Genomic DNA, 10,808 nt, shown 5'->3' on the forward strand with positions numbered 1-10,808 from the left:
TCCTCCTCCCCTTTCCACCTCCACCGGCAGGCGGAGACCCGGTTGAAGGCCTCAGGGAAGACTGACCTGCCTGGGCCAGTCAGGTAGACGCCTAACGGGTAAGAGGTCCCCTGCCGCCAATCGCCGCCCCAGGGCAGCAGATGCCTGAAAGCCCACATCACTGTTCAAGTGGTCTCAACCCTGGAGACCTACTGTAAAAACAAAACAAAACCACTTTCCCAGAATTCTAATCCCAGGTTCAGATCATCAGAGGTGGAGCTGGTCTGGGACTTCTCAAAAGCTCCCGGGTGAGTCCAGTGTGCCCTTGGGCTGAGAACCACAGGACCAAGGCACAGGTCACAATTCTAAAGCGAGTGTGACTTGGAACAGTTTAAAACAATAAATCATCAAGGCCTGAGTTGGAATCCATTTCTTCCTTAGCAGCAGATTTGGGGGGGGGGGGGTTGGGGAGGGGAGGAGAGGGGACAACATTTTGAAGAGTTCTGAAGGAAGGAGTCAGGATGGAAAGGGGAGCAGTGGGACACACTGAGGGAGGGACCTGGACTTCTCCTGGGTTGGGGGACTAGGGGGACAGGCATGCAGGGGGGCAGCTGAGGCACTGAAAACGGAGTGGAGGCTGGTTAAGAGCTGGGGGTGCTGGAGCCAGCTCCTCTCGTTAACTGAGGGACCCTGAGCAAGAGACCCAGCTCACCTGTGTGTCGGTTTCCTCACCTATAGAAGGGGGACAGTGCCCTCGCTGTTTCTGAGCCGGGGAGTGAACATGAGTGTATTATCACACAGGGCCTGGCAGACAGCAGCTGCCTGGCACATCTTAGCCCTCGTTGCTGCTGCAGTTTGGGGAGGGGCTTTACCTAAAAGTCTAAAGAAAAGGCATGCAGACCACAGCACCTTAGAAATAAATGAATTTGCAGACCAGAAACCACCTAAATAGATTAAATTAACAGGGGCGGCCACAAATCCAGCCTGCCTGGCACAAGTTTTCAGATGCTCAGCACCCATCCTTCCACCAGCCTTAGCAGCATGGAAGGCAGAAAGGGACCCTAGGGGTACTGCAACTCTATGGGAGGTTTCTTTCCATCCCTTCCGGTTGTAGATTTCTTCTGGGCCCCGAAAGGGGAAGAAATGTCCCCCTCTGGTACCAGGCACAGTGGGAAGCCCTGGGCAGGCCTCCACTCTGACTTGGCCCGACCTCCATCCCTAATGGAACTCCTGCAGGTTCCAGTCTCTGAAAATCCTGCCCTAGAACCTAGAACAGTGGTCGGCAAACTGCGGCTCGTGAGCCACATGCGGCTCTTTGGCCCTTTGAGTGTGGCTCTTCCTAAGCCTTAGGAGTACCCTAATTAAGTTAATAACAATGTACGTACCTATATAGTTTAAGTTTAAAAAATTTGTCTCTCAAAAGAAATTTCAGCCGAAACCGGTTTGGCTCAGTGGATAGAGCGTTGGCCTACGGACTGAAAGGTCCCAGGTTCGATTCCGGTCAAGGGCATGTACCTGGGTTGCGGGCACATCCCCAATAGGAGGTGTGCAGGAGGCGGCTGATCGATGTTTCTCTCTCATCGATGTTTCTAACTCTCTCTATCTCTCTCCCTTCCTCTCTGTAAAAAATCAATAAAATATATTTAAAAAAAAAAAAAGAAATTTCAATCGTTGTACTGTTGATATTTGGCTCTGTTGACGAATGAGTTTGCCGACCACTGATAGAATTTTCTTACTCGGTTTCCAGCAGCCAACTGGCCAATTGGAGGCTGTGGCTATCACAGCCTGAGCAGAGCTAGGTTTCTTTGCCAGTTGCTCCTTCAGTTCTGCCCCTGCCCTCCCTGCAATCCTCCTGCCCTTGACAGAGGACCCTGTTTTTCCTTCCTAGGAGCTATCTACCTTCGAAGGCCAGAAAGGGTGCAGGGGACCATTTCTCCCAGTTCCAGTGGGAGCCAGACCCCCGTGTTGGCACACTGCGGCGTCTGTACCTGGAAGACAGACCATGGCGGGGCTTCCCCAGGCCAAGGCTGTTTATCTGCGTGGGGCAGGAAAGCCCTGTCCCTCTCCTTGCCCCCTTACTCCCCGGACGGTGACTCTGTCCCCTGCACATTGTTTTCTTTCCGGTGGAATTTCTGCTCTTGAGGACTCAGTGTTCTGTGTTACTCCCGCCTCAGCCATTCCTCATATCCCGGTTTCCTCCTGTCCAGACAGTGCTGGCTACCAGCCAGGACCTCGACGACTCGTGGAGAGATGGGCTGGAGGCAGCAAAGGGTGGAAGCAGGAAGTGGGAAGCTATTGTTCCTCCTTGGTCAGAGTCTGGGGCCTCTTCTGTGGGGCCTGCAGTGTGTGCAGTGTGTGCAGCATACGCCCAGAGAGCCAGCCCAGGGTAGACATGTGAGGAGGTTCCACTTGGATGGAACCTTGGACTTCGTAGTCCCCAATCAGTTGTCCCCTAGAGTTGGTGCAAGACCCACCTTGTGCTAAGAAAGGCAAGGAGCCCAGACAGACAAGCCAACATTGAGGCCAATCTCCAATGTGGTCACAGGGTGGGGCAGGACTGCTCAATCTGTTTCAACTTCCCTGCCCATGGCACTTCCTGCAGGGTTGAACAAGGTAGAGAGAAGAGGCAGGTGTGGAGGGGAGTGGCTCATGCCTCCCTCTCCTATCCTAGACCCAAGCCCACACACCAGCTCTAGGAAAGAGCCCAAGTCTGATTCCTGGAGTGTTAGGTGCACCCAGGTCAGCCTGCCTTGCCAGCCCTGGAGCCCTTTGTCAGGTCTGAACTGCCTCATCTCTGCCACCTCAGTCCCCTTCACCCCAACAGCCCAGCCCCTCCCTCAGTCACCCCCCAAGGCAGAGCTGCGACGTGAATATCACTCGTTCTGCCTGCATCAGCCTTTACCCATACAGTCCTGCTAGTTCCTGACAGACAGGGTGCACAGCAAGCGCCCCCCCTCCCAACCCCCGCAAGAAAGCAAGAGACAATGGAGGAAGGCATTCTGGGCCTGGGAATAGGAGGCGCAGCAGGCACTGCCAGCCTTGAGCGTCTGCTTTAGATCGAAGTTTTAACAAGGTCATAATGCTTTGTCAGGCATCCGCAGGACCTGGTCCTCCTCTGCCCCGCCAGACATGGGCCAGGGCCCTTGGTGGCCTCCTCGCCCCAGTGTGGGTCCTGTTAGCCCCACCTGATAGACGTCTGGCATCCCCTACTGAGGACCTGATTAGTTAACCCTTCTCTGGCACAGGAGGCCCTGTCTCTACCCTCAGGAAACTAAGGAGCTCGAGAGAAGGCACAAGGAAAAAAAATCCCACAATTTTTTATTTTTTTTTTTGAGAGAGAGGGAGATAAAGAGAAACATTGATGTGAGCGAGAAACATTGAACACGCAACCTGGGTATGTGCCCTGACCAGGAATCAAACCCACTGCCTCTAGTGTATGGGATGATGCTCCAATCAACTGAGCCTCACCAGCCAGGGCTTAAAAAAAAAACCCACAAAAACCTCGCAATTTTAAAAAATATATATTTTATTGATTTTTTACAGAGAGGAAGGAAGAGGGATAGAGAGTCAGAAACATCGATGAGAGAGAAACATTGATCAGCTGCCTCCTGCACACTCCCCACTGGGGATGTGCCCGCAACCAAGGTACATGCCCTTGACCGGAATCGAACCTGGGACCCTTCAGTCCGCAGGCTGACGCTCTACCCACTGAGCCAAACCGGTTAGGGCAAAATCCCACAATTTTTAAAGTCAGCTGAAACTTGCTCATCACTTTCTTTCCAAGGATACACACCGTTGATCATTTCATTCATGCCATCCTTTACAATCCCAACCCTGCTATGGACGTGGCATCATTCTCCCCACTTTGCAGAAGAGAAAGTTGAGGCTCAGGGGTAAAAAGGAAGTCGCCCAGAGTTTCCTCCTAGTCCTCGGGCCACATCTGCCTCTTTCCTCAGAGAAACCTCTTATTCAGGCCCCTGGTGTCTGTCCAAGGAGACTGGGCTCTAGGAAGGTACAATGATTTTCTCACAATCATCCTGGTAACTGGAGCCAGGACTGTCTGGTCACAGGGATGACCATCAGAGAATCCTATGTGGAGAGCAAACCCATCTGACTTAGTAAGCAGGTCTGAATGAATACCTGGCAGGAAGGGAGGGCCATCTTCTGTGGTAGTGGGTCCCCTGGGCTGCCTTTCCTAATCAGGGTAGCTCTATACGGTCAGGACAAGGAGGCAGCAGTGGGGACATACGGGGTGGGGGCGGTGGCAAGGAGGATCTGGGCGCTCCAGAGAAGGGAGTGGGCACAGAGACAGGAGATGAGAAAGTAGGAGTGGGAAGAGTCAGGAAAGTCCTTTCATGTGGCCTCCAGGCTGCCTGGGGTCCAGGGTCTGCTTAGGGCAGTGTAAGATCCTTAAAGATAGGACACGCCCCTCCTTCACATCTCTGACTGTCACCTCAAATCCAGCCCAGGGGAGACCCAAAGGAGCTGCTGCAGGCACGGCTGTGCTGGAGGACAAAGGGAAGGCCGCTGTCTCCGTGACCTCCTGAGCAGGCAAAAGTGCTCCTGTTCCCCTTCCTTCACACTGTACACCCGCTTTCCCCAGCCCTTACAGCACGGAACCACCAGGGCCCCAGGAGATCCAAGCAAGCCAGCAGCCCAACTGTGTTACTGCTAGCCAAGCCGGCTGAAGTAGCTCAGGGTGACTCAGATGAAGAGACATGCAGAAGGGGCCTGCTTGCCTACGGTGAGGAAGTAAGAGAGAAGGAATGGTCAGGGGCGTCCCTGGCTCTCCCGCGGCAAATTCCATCTGGGCTGCATCACGAGGCTGCTTCATCCCTGGGATCTCCACCACCCACAGGTTCCCCACTGACCAAGGGTCATCATTTCTCTGGGCGTTTGCCCAGTTCCATACACTGGTTGTGTCCAGAGCCAGGACCCAGACTAGAATAAGAGCATCTATTGCAAGGAAATGGGAGGAGGATACAGAAAGAGCAGACGTGTGATATGAAAGGCCACACAGAGAGGGCGCCTCAGGCAGAAATGAGAAGGTTGCTCCTTAGAGCTGAGAGCAGGCGGAGCGAGGATGGGAGCGTTCTCTCCCCTTCCCCTCCCGGGCTCTCTGCGCCCCACACCCGTTGCCCTCTGCTTCTGCGGAGGCCACTCGGCCTCTTCCTCCTAATCCCGCATCAGTCCCTCTTCTTCTGGGAAGCCCTCCCCCAACTGGCACCCTGACAGCCTAAGCCTTACAGCATAGCATACAGACAACTTTACATTTTTATCCAATTATTGCATGTATGTAATCTTCTGTCCCACTAAGCGTATGTGTCCAAGAAAGGGAGAAGTTTATATTTCTCTGAATCACACCCTGAAGCGCTGATTGTCAATAAATATTTGGCCATTTTGGGGAAGCCAAGATTTACACAACAGCCGGAGTAAAATAAAACAGAATGTGTCCAGAGAGAGTTCTAAAGAGAGATTCAGGAATGTAGAGAACGAGGAACAAGTTCTGGTAAAGATGAAAGAAGTGAATCAGAGTTAGAATCAGACACATAGGTAAAAAGAAATGGAATAAGAGACAGAATCTGACCGGGGGGCCCAGAGGACCCTGGGGCCTGCACTGAGTCATTCTGACGGATACCATCAGGCTCTGCGGTCATATCTACCCCAGAAATCACACACTCCACCCTTCCCTGCCGCAGACTTCCCCTTCTGGCCATACAGGGTCCCATTTGCTCCCTCTGTCTCTTTTCCCCAAGAGAGGAGGCTCATGCTTGCCGGGCCAGGAGGAGAGTAGGAGGCTGTGAGGGTCTCTGGTGCTCATTGCACACTGACATTCTGAGCGGCCCCTCAAGGGGATACTGACCCATTACCTCCCCCTTGGAAATAAAGATAAATGAGACATGGCAATGGCCACAGTAAATTTAAGGGTAAGTAAAGGAATGACTGTAAGACCCTTGTCTAAGGGGATATGGGTAAAAGTGGTTAAAGGATGGAGGGATCAACAAGAGATAGCAGACATGGGTGGCAGAGAATGGTCAAGAGGGCTGAGACTAGAAGAGTAGGCCAAGCTCAGTTCTATTTTGACCTGTTGGTAACCCCCCCCCTCCCCCCCCCCCCCCCTGCCGCAACCCAACTTTCTGATAACCTGAGGAGATCAGGACATGTGTCACATGTCAGTGGAGGTTCCCCTGTGACCCCACAGTGAGAGAGGAAACTCTCGGTATCTAAAACCTGCGAAGAGATCAACCGAAGGACTTGTATGCATGCATATAAGCATAACCAATGGACATAAGACACTGGGGGGTGGGGGGGCCAGGGGATTGTTAAGGGAGGGAAAAAAAGGAGACATATGTAATACTCTTTGTAATACTTTAAGCAATAAAACAAAAATATATATATATAAAAATAAAGGAAATGAAAAAAAACAAAACACAAAAACCTGCGAAGGTGGCCAGTGGGAGCGGGTCGGGACCAGAGTGGAAGCAGGAAGATCTGGCCTGAAATGGACAAGAGGGGCTGGCAGCCATTCTCTCAGGTAATCAGTCAATCCACTTTCCAGGCATTTAATCTACTTCGCTGACTGCCGAGGGAAGTGAAGAAGAATGCCTAAAACCAGGAGCTGGTGTTGCAGCAAAATTCACAGCTCACGCTGTCCGGGTTCCTGTCCTGGCTCTGCCCCAACCAAGAGTGGCCACCCCTTAGTGAGAGCCTAGAACAGGGGTCCTCAAACTACGGCCCGCGGGCCACATGCGGCCCGCCGAAAACACTTATCCGGCCCCCCGAGTGTTTTTGCCGCCCCTGCCTGTTGCTTAGCAGCCGACGAGTTTTTTTTTAAACTATAGTCCGGCCCTCCAACGGTCTGAGGGACAGTGAACTGGCCCCCTGTTTAAAAAGTTTGAGGATCCCTGGCCTCAAATATGCTGGACACTGACAGACGATATTTCACTTACTCCTCACAACAGCCCTGAAGGCCGGAAGTCATTACCTACCTATCTCTAAACCCCTACTTACCTATCTATCCACAAATAAGAAGAACAAGGCTCACCAAAGCTTTGCCTACAGGCCCCTGACCAGGCTGGCTGGCTCTGTCTGCTCCAATCAGCACTGCTCTCTCATTTGTGGTATGTTATTCTGTGCTCTCAGACACATTACATGGCTCAGCCTCTCTGGACCCGAGCCCTTACCTGCAAATTCAAAGGACTGGATTAAGTGGTTCTTAGAGGCCTCCCTACCCCTGAAACTCTAGATATAAATGGAGAAAAAAAGCAACTGCAGAAAGCAAGGGCTACATTGGCGGTGGCGGGGGTGGGGGGAGGGGTGGTTGTGGGCGTGGCACGAGGGACACAGGTGTCAGTGTTATGGGAGTTTTAGGCGACATGGCAGGTGGGGGCTGAAGGAGACAGAAAGGAGAAAGGCTGTGGAGGCAGCAGAGGGGGAGTCAGGCACGGCATCAGTGTGAGGAGCAGCCCGGGAAAGGCCACGGAGGCCCTGTTCCTGTCAGGCTGTCCCAAGGCCATGATCTTAAGAGGATGCGACTCACAGCCCTCACCTCACTCACTCCTACAAGACAGGCGGAGCTGGCCCAGCCCAAACACAGGCTATTTTTGTCGCTGTGTTGTTTGGAGAGAAACCAGGCCAGAAATAGCGCTGTGAATTAGTAGGACCCTGTCCTTCCACCCCCAGCTCTCCCAGTGAAATCACCAAGAATCAGGAGGCCTGCTCCAACATTCCAGGGAGCCTGTGTAACTGAGAGGAGGCAGCCCTCTCCTCCTCACAGGAAGGCTTGGGACAGACATTTGACTGTAAAAGGGATTCTGGAAAAGGAGAGGGAAAGAGGGACTGAGTCACAGAGAGTAGAAAAGAAAGAGTGGAGAAATGGGAGAGAGCTCGCGAGGCTGCGGCTTGAGGGGCCCTGGGGAAGGAACGGGGATAGCCCCATAGATGGATGGTTGAACAGAAGAGGTCAAGAAAAGGAAAGTGGAAAAGAGGGCAGATGGTTGGTCTTGGGAGAGCAACGGAGAAGCAAAGGGGAAGAGCCAATCGCAGGCCAGAGTGCAGCTGGAGGGCAGGAGGTGAAGGGTTGGAGGTTGACATCAGTGGCCCGAGGCCCAAACTGAAGCAGGGCTCCTGGGGCATGGGTGTGTGGGTGTGTGTGGGGGGGGGCTGGGGGGTAGTCAGGAATGGAAAATGTGAGTCTGAGTCTGGTCTAGTCACGAACCACCTGCAGAAGGACAGATGGAAACATCTTTCCAGTTGGCTGGAACTGGAACTTCCCCCAAAATCCACAGCCCTGCAACTCATCCTCTTATCTCTGACTCTCTCGTAATCAGAGATCCAGCTATTTCAACAGCAGGGACTTTTCTCTGTCCATTTGACCCCTTACAAAAGAGCCAAGGCTTGAAAGAGGGGATTGGGTCAAGGCGGTTAGTTGGGGTTCAGGGAAAGGAGAGAAAGTGACAACCCTTTGAGTCAGGTCAGATTCTGAGAAAGGCATTGCAGGGAGGTCTCCTGGGGTGGGGGTGGGGCGGGGTGGCAGTGGGCGGTCAGGCAGCACCATGTGGAAGGTCTGCAGAGGACAGACAAGGTCAAAGCAAGGCCATTTCACCGGGAGGGGCAGAGGGACCCCAGTCCAGTCTGGTTTTAGGTCATCTAGTGTCCCTAGCTCATCAGAAACTCTGGCATGGAACTTGGTTACACGAGGCTTTGCCTCATTTTCTAATACACATCCAGATGCTTACAAGTCCCTTCTAGTTTAGGAAAAGACCCCTAAGTAAGTCAGCCCTTTCTGTTTCCAATGTATAGTAGCCCCTCTCCCTCCAATAGGACACAGAGCTGCTCGGGGGCTCCTGAGCCTGAGAACAGAGTGTCTTTTCTGGAATGGCATTAGGATCATCCATCGGGTCAGCAGGGGGCCAGAATTGGTCACAGCGCTGGCAGGGTCCAGGCCATCCACAGAGAATAGCAGGGGCCTTTACGCTGAGGCCCGGCAAGGCCATGGACAAGGGCTCCTGGAATAGCCGGCGGAGCAAGGGAAGGAAGCTCAGCTGGAGTGGCTGGAGAGGTCAGGCAGTGAGGTGCCAGGAGGGAGCAGTTTCTGACTGAGTCTCAACCCACTGCTCTTCCAGCTTGGGACTTGGCAAACCCAACCCAGATTCCCAAGTCCCTGTCTCTCTCTGAGCCCCAAGGGTGTATGACAAGGCACTGGGGGCATTTCTGGGGATAAAAGATGGGGGGGGGGGGGGTTGCTAGACTTCTGTCCTCTCCACCCAAGAGAAGTCAGGGTTGAATGCTTCTTCTTCATGGTTAACCACTCTCTCAGGGACTCCAAACCACAACTAAGAAAAGGAAAAGGAATAAACAAGAAGCAACTACAAAAAAATATAAATAAATAACTTCATGGATCAGTCCTGTAATGGGTCAGTGATTCTAACTTTCCAACAGGGATTGTCCCTTTTTCCCTCCCACCCCCACCTGATTCCCAAGAGAAACAGGAGAAAACAAAGGCAGAATCAGAGTAAACTTGGGAAAGCCATCCAGCTGTGGTTGCCCTTGGCATCTGTTTACTAAAAAAATCCAAAACAAATATCCTGACACTTCCACCCACTTAAACTTCCTGTGAATCTGTTATTGGCTGTCTCCATGGATACTCCCACTTGAATGCTACCACCTACACAAATCATGACAGTGTGTGGACCCCAGGCCAAGTGCACCGTCTCTCTCCATCCCTCAGGACCCCTTGGCACTTAGCCACAACATCCAGGCCACATGGCCAAGGGTACCTGACCCTGCCAGGCCCCCAGATGCACTAGTCCAGTTCCACTCACTTGCCTCCAGCCAATTTCCACCCTCTATAAAATTCTTGGGTCACTCTTCCACTTCAAACTCAATGCCCTAGGAGCACACCCCACAAACCAGCCAGGAATTGAAGCCCTCTTTTCTATCCCTACTTGTGCTGCTCCAGCCCTCCAATGTCTGCATCTGGAGGAAAAGAATAAGACTTTATTCTCCCCAGTCACAGTGGGCAGCTCAGAGAAACAAAACTTACATGTTGGGCTACTAATTCCTTGGCAAGACTTTACCTGAGTAACCCCTGGTCCTTCCACCACCCCACCCAGTACACCTCAAATCCCTGCCAGACAGGGCTGTTTACACAAAAGAGAGCCCTCAGAGGCAACTCAAGAGTCTGGACACGTGGGAGAGTCAGCCATGCATCATCCGCCACGACACTCTAAAAGGGAAGAGGAAAAGACTGGAGGGAGTCCTCTGCCAGGTTCATGTCTTAGACAGTCAAAATCCAGACAATCACATGGCACGCTCCGTGCTCTGTGGCCACTGGGATGTGGCCAAGAGGAGGGAGAGGCATTCTTCCTCAGCTACCGTGCACATGTGTAGACAGACGATGCTGGCAGACAGAAGTCCACAGGATCCGTAGCTTCTTTGATAAATCTGTGGTGACCCATTTCCCCAAAGGAAAAAGAAGAAATGTAAAATGTTTTCCCCCAAGCTGAGCACTGGGGGAGGTAATCTCAAACATTGGGCATTTTTGGGCATGTCTGGCACTGCCAGGGGTCAGGCTGGCATAACATCCAAAGAGAGAGGGACACAGGTGGAAGGCAGCAAAATCAGGGGAGGCCCCTAGGTCAAGGCTGTGGTGGTTGCTCAATCTTTCCTGAGCCCTTTCACACGTACACATACACAGCAGCAGCACGCACACACATGCCTCAGGGAGTCGGACTTCCAAAGCCAGAAAGTAGGTGGGGCTGAGCCATGAGTTAATCTACTTCCTGCCCATTTCTGGTATAAAGGCAGGCAGCTGCCTCCCTAACAGC

This window comes from Myotis nattereri (genome assembly GCF_964212035.1).
Source record: "Myotis nattereri genome assembly, chromosome: 4".
NCBI lineage: Eukaryota > Metazoa > Chordata > Mammalia > Chiroptera > Vespertilionidae > Myotis > Myotis nattereri.